Here is a 9625-nt window from a genome sequence, read left to right as displayed (position 1 = left end):
GGTATATATATGCAGATGCTGTGGAGCACGAGTGTAATATAGCTGACAGATGTTACATGGGATCAGCTACTTTTGTTCACTTTAGTGTCGTCTATTTGGACATGGTGATGTACACTGCCACAAGACTGATGAGCTGTATAACCATGCAAAGGAGAAAACCCACAATGCTTCAGTCACTGGGAAGGTGGGAATGCCACATGGTCTGGGAAAAGTCTTCTGGAAGGTAAGGCATGGTTTTGATAAAACCTTAGGGGTGCTTCAGGATGCTGAAATGCATCTATGGATGTGGCTGATGTCTCTGTGTCATCCAGTTAGGAGGATAAGCACATAACAAGCAATTATATTCTTCCAAACAAATCTAAACCACAGTGTAGTTCCAGTCTCTAATACACCCTGCAGCCATGGAATCCTAAATGTTTTCCAAAAAAACACCATTTGAATACCACATGTAAATCAATAGGTGGGTAAACCTATATCTGCCCACATCTCACTCAATAGCTGCCCCATACTGACAAAGAGACATTTAATGTCTCTTCTCTGATTTTGATACAGAAACAGTCCAGTTCTGATGCTGACACAGCGATCGAAGCGTGCACACCTCAGCCAACTAGTTTACGTGTGAAAACACATAGCAAAGTGGTTGCTGTCTTTGCCCTATGGTGTCTTACTTTTCACCCAAAACTAACCTAGTCAAAGCAAAAGCCTTGAAAAAGAAACAAATAAATAGCAAATAAATAAATAAATTAGAAAAGAAAAAGTTTCTCACATAAATAAATAGCAAACAAGAAAATAGTATTAATTCCATTGTTCTGAAGAAGCAGTTATTGCCAGCTTGCTACAATTGCCCTTCAAAAGATGACCAGCACAGCAGCAAAGAGAAGGGACAAAATACACCTGTCACCAGCCAAGTGGCATTCTGGTCCTGTACGTTCACTCCTCGCCCTCTGGCTTTTTCTTCCTCCAGGGTAGCAAAGCTTGATGATGCTCCAGGCTCCTAGTTCATGGGCCAGTGACTTTTCCTTCTATCACCCGCTGGGCCCCCATTATAATGAGAAGTTGCAGTTTTCAAGGGTAATACTTTGCATGCCATAGTTGTTACAGTTGAGGGGCAGGAAGGTCTGCATAAGAACACGCATGGCTAAGTGCAAATCTCAAATTATAAAAACACTGCTCCTAAAGTATTCATTTATTCCCGAAGAAAAACATATTGAAATTTGGAGATGAAAATAAAATAAGCTCAAAATTCATAAGAAGTATTTGGCTAATTCCTTTTTTATGAAAACCATACAGCGCAGATTTGCGGAACATTCACTTCTTCCATTGACATCAGTTGGAATTATTAGGTCAGTGCCTTTGGAAATCTTAAATCTGCAAAGAATATTTAACTTTCAATTAAACTGCTCACTCTAGTTAATTAAAAGGACAGTCTAGTCAAAACTTATGCTTAAAATATTTTCCATTCATCATGATGTGTCTTTAAATCTCATAAAACAGAGAAACAATCATTGTGAAAGTGACCACTCATGGAATTGTCAGCATTCCTGAAGTGTTTTATTAGTTTGCTGAAATTTTCCCTGATATTCTTCTTTGTTCTTTTCAGACATGAGAAAATGTATATCCAACACCTTTTTACAATTTTATTTTGTTTTAGTCCATTTTCCTCTCCCCTTTCTCTTCCATAGCAAAACAATAAAAAAGAAAGCAAACAAATGGAAAGGACAAGAAACTTAAAAAAAAAGAAAAACTGGAAAAAAAAGAATGAAAAAAGTTAAATATGAAAGTATTTTCATTTTGAAAGCAAATTAATAAAAAAACATCCTTATATAAGCAGGAATCTGAATGTTTGGAAAACAAGTCAATGATTTAATTTTTCAAATTTTCATAGATAATATCACTAATATTAACAGCATTTTGGAAAGATCACTTTCTTTTTTTTTTTTTTGCTTTCAATCAGCTTTCTGATCCTTGATGTGGATGTCATGAGTGACAGTATTCAGGAATTTTAACTGCATGCATTAACAAAAGGAAAGCTTATAAAGTAGCTAGCTTGCTTTTTACCTTTTTCTACTTTTCATAACTAAAAATAAAAAAATAGGAGTAAATTATTTCCCATGTTAAAAAGATGTCATTTTAAAAACCTGACCAAAATTCAGATTGAATCAAACATTATTGGATCATTAAAAACAATAGAAATAATGGATTCATCACAAGAATTCGTACATAGTGTTATATGCGTACAACACATTAATATTGAAGATTATATTAAAAAATAAAATAAACAAGCTAAAGTCTGGGTGCCTCTTCGAACCTGTCAGGAATGAACCTTCATTCATTGTTAAAGGTTAATTAAAATAACGCAGCCAGCTTGGTCCTGAGTTAAGAATACCTGCTCATCACCATCAGCAGATCTCGATTTCAGCTTCTTGTCTTCCATGGGTAGCATAATGTATTGTTTTTCCATGATTTATTTGTGTTGTGAGAGCTCCTAATGACCCCCTGGTGACACAGAAAGAGAGAAGGATTTGTCTATGACAGCAATGACTCTGAAATTCCAGATCTTCTGAGTTTTTGTCCAGTGTTCAGAGAGACAATGCTGTCAGTCTTAATTATTCTTGAAATGTTTGTTTCTGCTCCTATTTACAGGGTAGTATTAAAACAGCAATTAAAGGGATTTAAAGTAGAAGACTGGAGACTTGTGTGCTTCGAGAATTGCCACTCCAAATCCAGTTAGGAAAATTTCAGGTTCTGAGACAAATTGAGTGGGTCATTTTGCTGTTAATAATCCACAATGTTCAGCATGAAATTTGTTTCCCAAACTGCCAGCCTCCCTCATTCCTTTTCTCATTTCTTTCTTTCTTACCTTCCTTCTTTTTCCTCTTTTCTTCCTTTCTTCTTTCATTGCCTTTGGATTTTCTTTGTACAAACTTCTGCAATCAATTCCCTTTTGTCACCTGTTTTTTTTGTCCCTAACTCTCCCCCAGCATTGCTCCTCAGAGGCCATCCTCAGCAGGAGGATTTTTTTTCAGTCCACTTCCCACCACACCGTGTGATTTCCATTATATGTACAAATGTTTCAAAATAAGTTGTTTGACAGAAGAGTCAGAACAGCAAAAGGCTGCACGTTGCAGTCCTATGTAAAAATTCACTGCCAGAAGAAAAGTTTATTTGCAGCAACAAGATACGGAAGCTGCAGTGCACTCCTTTGGAGGATAGTCTGGCTCTTCTTCAGTAGCTTTGCCTTTACCTGGAGGGAGGAGTAACCTCACCAAGTTTTCTCATTCTGGCTCGGCTCCCCAGCACAGAGAAACTCACACCTAATTACTGGGACTTCAATCCTCCACTTGGCCAGCTGTGTCAAAGTAAGGCTGCCATGGGTTCCCAGGTGCTTGAAGATCTATAATTCAACCGCCATATAAAAAAGTCAATATTGGACAAAAGAGTGACATTTAAAAATCATAAAATAAGTAGCTTGGTATTTACCTAAGGTGCTCTTTTCTTCCCACAGTTTTATATAACATGTACTGGTGTGTTTATATTTCACTTGCTTTTTTCATGAGTGGAATAATTCTCCTTCAGCTTCAGAAGATACCTGCACAAGTATAGAAGTGTGGTCATCAAGGAGAGGCAACAGGGGATGGGCAACCTTGGAGAATACTGAATTTTTTATGTTCTGAAAGACATTAGGACTTCTGAAACTTGTGGTTTTCTCTATTTTAAAATAGAGTTTTGGTAGAAAATAATGGATCATTATCCAGGAAGTATAAAAACAAGATCACACTCTTGGTTTTAATGCATGAAGATACATTAGCTCTGTTGAAGGCAACACATGAATTCAGTGGGGCAAGGAAAAGTGGAACGGCTTCTTACTTGTTGGGCTCTGGTCCCATTGCTCTGTAAATATCAGCATTTTTTTTTCCACCTAAAACAACAAAGGATGCGTTAAGGCAAAATGATTAATTTAGTGAATATTGCATTCAATCATCTCTTTAGAAAAAATTGAAGTAATAGAGGAGTTGCTTATGAGTAAATCTAGTGGCACCTAACCAAATGTACATAAAATGGAGGCCAGTGGAGAGGTGCCGTGACACACCAGTTGGAACACTAAAGCAATGTGAAAAAAAAAGGAGGAAAATCAACCTGAATTTAGGGAAGGTCAGCTACTTTTCCTTCTTCTCCCATCTCTTTCTGCTGATCTTTTTTGCTTGTTTGTTTGCTTACATTCTCTTGTTTTTCCTTTCATTTCTTTCTACCATTTTATCTTCAGCTTCAATTATTTTCTATTGGACAACTAATTCTGATAAGCTGCTACCTGTACACTTTGATCATTATCTCTCTCATTTTCCTTTCATTTTTTCCTTTTAGCTGCTGAAATACCACAACTGAGGATATTGTTTTGCAGTGTACAAAGCATTGTTTTCTACAACTCCTGTTTCAAAGACCACTTACTTAACCAGCATGAGGACTCAAGCAGAGAGGAAAGAGATTGTATTTAGATTGTTACTTTAAAGATTTGATCTTTCACAGCTACTCAAAATACAAGGCCAGACTATTCAATTAGCAGCAAGCCATTTGCCATGGCTTGCTAATTAATTATTGAAACTGGAATCCGTCAGCAGTTCCTCATCTCTCCATACCTTTTGCTCATGATCCCAAAACAAATCTCAACAATAGAGCCAGGATCATGAGATTTCTCAGTCCTTGATCTGCCGACAAGGAGGAAGGGACAGAAACTTTCTTTATGTGAAAGCACTCAACCCAGACTAGGGAAAGCTTTTGCAGAAGGCAACTCCGAACTGGCCATGCAGAGGACAAAGACTATGGCAGCACTGTGATCTTCTCTCGCATCTCAAGTTCTAAATCACCACTCATTTCACCTGGGGATTATCAATCTTGAGAGAAAAGAAGGAATTTTCTAGGAAATGTCGAGGAAAGCTTTTTTCAAATAGTTATCCACTTCCTTTTCTGACACATGTTAGGAGTTTCCTGCTCCATTGAAAGGCTTCCATTCACTGATTGGAGCCTTCCAAATGGGCATCAGCCAGTACAGCACTGCCCGGCCAAGCAAACACTAGGCATGCTGACAGCCCTGACATGTCCTGTTGGTCAGCATTTGCATTTGTACTGCAGGCATCTCTCTGATCTGCATTACCATTCTGACCCCTCTTTCCTGTTCATATGCACTGCAACTGACCTTCACCAAGATACAAATTCCAGTTTACTTCACTTCAAATGCAAGAGTGTGAGTCAGCCCCCTGAGGGAATGGCAAGGAATTCATTATAGCAACACAAGAGAAAGATGTGGAGGAAGTAATGTGCTTTCTTTACACAAAAGGGAAAAGAAATAGATGGCGAGATCACCAAGAAAAGCCCAAGAAATCATGAGATGTAATCTGACAAACTGGCACTGAACTCAGTGCTTTTTGTCTGTAGGTGTACGACCTTATTAGGGCTTAAAAAATAAGCCAAGCCTTGTCTGATCCACACTGCAGCCTGCCAAGCAAAGTAACCGGTGCCAGAAGTAGAAATCTTCATGATCAAAATAAAGTCACCAGTAGTACAACACTATTGTGAGTGATATCTTTCAGAGAGAGAGAAAAAAAAGTCACAATTCTTGAGTCATAGAAATTAGAAGAGGGAAAGACTTATTCTATTATCTTGTCTGCCCCCTATCAGTGTTCCTTGGCCATATCTGCCACATGCTTTATCAGCATGATTGCTTTTCAAGAGTCCTAAAAAAAGAGGTCTCCATGTGAGTATAGGACCTTCCTGAAACCACACAGACATTATCAATCCCATTATCTTTTCCACAGGGACAAGGTATCAACCCTGCTTCTGGCTTCATCTGACTTAGTCACATTCCAGTTTTTCAAATTCCTTCCAAAACTATTTTACCACTCTCATATCCTCCCCTCTGCTTTCCTCAATAAAATGCCAGGAAGTGCAACACTGAGCTAAAAATCTGTCCACTTCCACCATAGATGAGGCTGTGTTTAGAAAAGTGCTCTGCAACCGAGGTTCTTAGCTACACAAGGGCTAGTTTTAACTGCCATCTCCTCAAAATGTAGCTGGAGAAGGGCGAAGAAAAAACAACATGGTGAGGCACTTGGCACAGGTTGCCCAGAGAGATGGTGGATCCCCCTCCTTGGAGACACTCAAGGTCAGGCTGGGTGGGGCACTGAGCGACCTGATGTAGCTGTAGGCGTCCTTGTTCATTGCAGGGGAGTTGAATGAGATGGACTTTAAGGGACTCCAACTCAAACAATCCTGTGATCTTATACTGGTGTGCTGGGCAGGGTGAAAGTGAATCCGGATTACCTTCATCAGGAATCCAGAAATCTGTATTAGTGCATAGAGCAATGTATCCCCTCATATTCATTTATATTATTAGCAATGAGAAATGCATGTTAATTTTTTTTTTTTAAAAAAAAGCTTTTTCGGTTTTTCTATCTCTTATGAGTCAACAAAAGGACGAAATGGGAAAACAGGACTGACAGACCTAAGTAGCAGTAATTATGTCCCTGCTAATTTTATTTACAATCCAAAGGAAAATAATCTTTAAAATATTTTATGCTTTTAACATAGTCAATATTTTTGTTTGTATAATTATTAACTTAGGGATATTATGATCCCAAATGTTTTGAGAAATAACTTGGAAATAGTTGTAGCATTGCACATTTTTACTGTTCATTATAATTTTTCTCTACAAAGTATGTCCAAACACTCACTTTCATTCTATAAGAATGATTACACCAGCCTAGAATATTCAAAAAGAATATTCCACTGACTACAAAGTGCTAAATTATGGCTAAATTCATTGCACAGAAAGACATTGTACAAAGGTTTTTTTTTTCAGAAACAGGATTCACAATGAGGAGCTAAATTCACAGTACAGCGCTCAGATGGTGGTTAAAAACTCTGCTAAGATCTGGAAAAGACCAATATCCATTATTAAACTGGCTCAGAGTTCGTATTTCTCAGAAATTAGGTGGTTTCTTCCCAGCATGGAACTTGGATTAAATTTTGTTTAAATTGTTTTAACTACTTTTCTACTGCTTGATTTTAGGACAGTTGTTCTTTAACATGTTGGTTTCAGGAGCGTGCAGATTTTTACACAGCAGATTGAAGCTGTGTTTTTATCTGTTGAGATCCTACTTTCAATTCCTTAGTACTTCAACCTATTTACCAGCATCTGAATAAATGGAAGAAAATACCAGAATTTTTGGCAGCTAGAAGTATCCCATTCCTTGCCAATACAGAAACAGGTATCACAGAACATAATTCATAAAATCAAATAAGGTGGGACTGGAAAAGATCTTACCGTGTCCTGACTGCTTTGGCCACTTTCCCAAGCATACACTCTGCCATGTTGTTCTCTACTCTTACCTGAACCTGAGGAGGTATGTTCTGCTATGTATACTATAGCTTGCTGATCTTTCAGATTTTTCAACTCCTTGATGGGAGTTTAGACCTGGACAAATTTGTTTCAACCAGACTTTACCAAATTTTGGATAACTTGAGAAATGTGGTTCCACCGAACTCAACAAACCATAGTCTTAGTTCTTTCTCTGCTTCCCTTTTTCTGGGAGATATATTTGTTCTGTTCCTCTTTGGATTTACAGTAAAGATAAGCCCTTGTCTGGTATTCTCAGAGATGGATGCCCCTTTCTATCTGAGATGTGTGTGGAGAGAAGTCATCCTTTGCCATGTCTCAGTGAAGTGGGAGGTGGTTTGAGGCAACTCACCTGAACCTCCAAGGACAAAAGCCTATGTATGCTTCCCAATCCTCAAGCAGATCTCAAACATTGCCTGCAAGATGCACGCAGTGGCATGACCAGTGTCAAGGATGTCATAGCAGAAGTGCCAAAAGGCACTTCATTTGAACTGGTAGGAGCTTTAAGCCCCCCAAGTTTGAACCACTCTGCTCAGGTCAAGGGGCTGGGAAGCACAGGTGGCTTCACAGTCATCTCCGTAGTACCTACCACAACTAATTGCATGTGCAGCTGAAAGCAATCATGACACTGGTTTCTATGTGTTATCCTCTCCCCAGGGCATGTGGGGGTTGCTTCCCACAGAGGTATGCCCCAATGGGAGTATTCCTTGGAGGAGTCACCCCTAAGGGCAGACTATAGTGTGGTTACCCGTAAAATCCCTGGCCTACCAACTAAAGAGATCAAACCGAAGGTCGTTTGTACTCTGGCAACAATGTTATGGACAGAGGACTGCTAGAAAGCAGCTTAGATTATTTCATTTTATATACACTACAGAACAAACAGCACATGCTTGCAGCTTTCAGAAGTCACTGGAGAACTGGGTCAGATTCAAATCAGCAACCTAGAGGTGAAAGTCTCCCTATCCCATTACCAAACCCTGAGACATCCAGTCCCCCATGCACATATTAATAGTTGATCATTATGAATTCCATGTTGGGATAATTAATTACTGCATCTGAACTCTGCCTTAGGAATTATTAGATCATTTGGGGCCTGTAATTTATTTTATTTAGCACTGTATGAAAATTGCCACTTTTTTTTTAAATCTCGATATTTTAGGCTTTGAGAACCACACAGTGTTTTCTGCAAAACGCAAACCACAAAACAAATATCTCTCTTATTGGGCCTGGAGTTAGTCCTGCAGGATTTGTTAGCAGGCTCAGATGATCGACGGGAGCAGCCATGCATCCAGATAATGAGCTGGCTCAAGGGATAAGGAACACACCAAGCCACTAGCAATGGATGTGGAAAAAGAGTCAGGGGAACGCCAGAGCATGTAGCCAAATGATGAGTCTTAAAGGTGGCTTCCCATATGAAATTAAAGGTTTTTGCAAAAGCAAATGCTATTTTTCTCTCTCAAAAATAAAATAAAATAAAATAAAATGGAAAACAAGGCACATTCTTTCCCAAAATGGATGTTCTCTTTGACTCCTTTATTTTATTAATAAGTCAAGATCACTTAGAAAAAGTGAAATTCTTCAGAAATGATTTAACCTACACTTTTGGGAAGCAGTGGTAGGTCTTGTGTAATGAGTCCTGAACTGCAATTGAGTACTGCAAAAATTTGATCCTTCATGCACAGGAGTGAGAATTCCAAAGAAGTTGTAAGAAGCCTATTCTATGCATAGAAAGGCAAGGAAAAGCACCTCCACCCTGATTCTACAGACCATTTGGTATTCTGTTCTTCGCTGCAGGGATTTGCCTTAGCTAGGTCTGAAATTCTCTTCAATCTAAGGGCCAGATTCTGACTCTCGGTACATTTGTGGAATTTATTCCTTGAAATATATATTTTATTTTCAGTGCAGTAGACTGAAATACTGTCTATTGATTTTTTGCAGCAGATGGAATACTTTGTGCTGTTTTCACTTGTGTCAACAATTGGTAGATATCTAACTATTGGATGAAAAAGTGTCTCAAGAGATAGAAAAATACAATCCAAGTTTGTTAACGATTGTAAGCCTCTACAAAGCTTCAACCTGGGCAAGATACGTCTGCTTTATAATAATGTTAAATGCAACTAATTTTATTTCCCAAAAATGCCTCAGGAAAATTATCTGCATGAAGCAGAAAACAGAAATACTGTCAGTTTTGTTTTCTACAGATATCCTTCTTCCACTATCATTCAATCACCTGCT

At 38.4% G+C, this 9625-nt stretch overlaps 1 long non-coding RNA gene across 2 annotated transcripts; it reads right to left on the bottom strand.

The window, feature by feature from the left end:
- Positions 1-777: 777 nt before the first annotated feature.
- On the bottom strand, positions 778-7926 carry LOC109366990. 2 transcript variants are annotated; one of them, XR_002113714.1, is made up of 6 exons: positions 7743-7926; positions 3868-3919; positions 3481-3589; positions 2861-3394; positions 2387-2496; positions 778-1118 (listed from the first exon to the last, which is right to left on the bottom strand). It is a non-coding gene; the product is annotated as an uncharacterized LOC109366990 (long non-coding RNA). The 2 variants fall into 2 exon arrangements; XR_002113713.1 differs by lacking the exon at positions 778-1118 and having other exon boundaries at positions 1958-2496.
- Between the last annotated feature and the right edge of the window lie 1699 nt (positions 7927-9625).

This window comes from Meleagris gallopavo, chromosome 3 (genome assembly GCF_000146605.3).
Source record: "Meleagris gallopavo isolate NT-WF06-2002-E0010 breed Aviagen turkey brand Nicholas breeding stock chromosome 3, Turkey_5.1, whole genome shotgun sequence".
In the NCBI taxonomy this organism is placed as follows: domain Eukaryota; kingdom Metazoa; phylum Chordata; class Aves; order Galliformes; family Phasianidae; genus Meleagris; species Meleagris gallopavo.
Note: the sequence above shows the minus strand (reverse complement) of the source record. Positions and strands in the feature narration are given on the sequence as shown.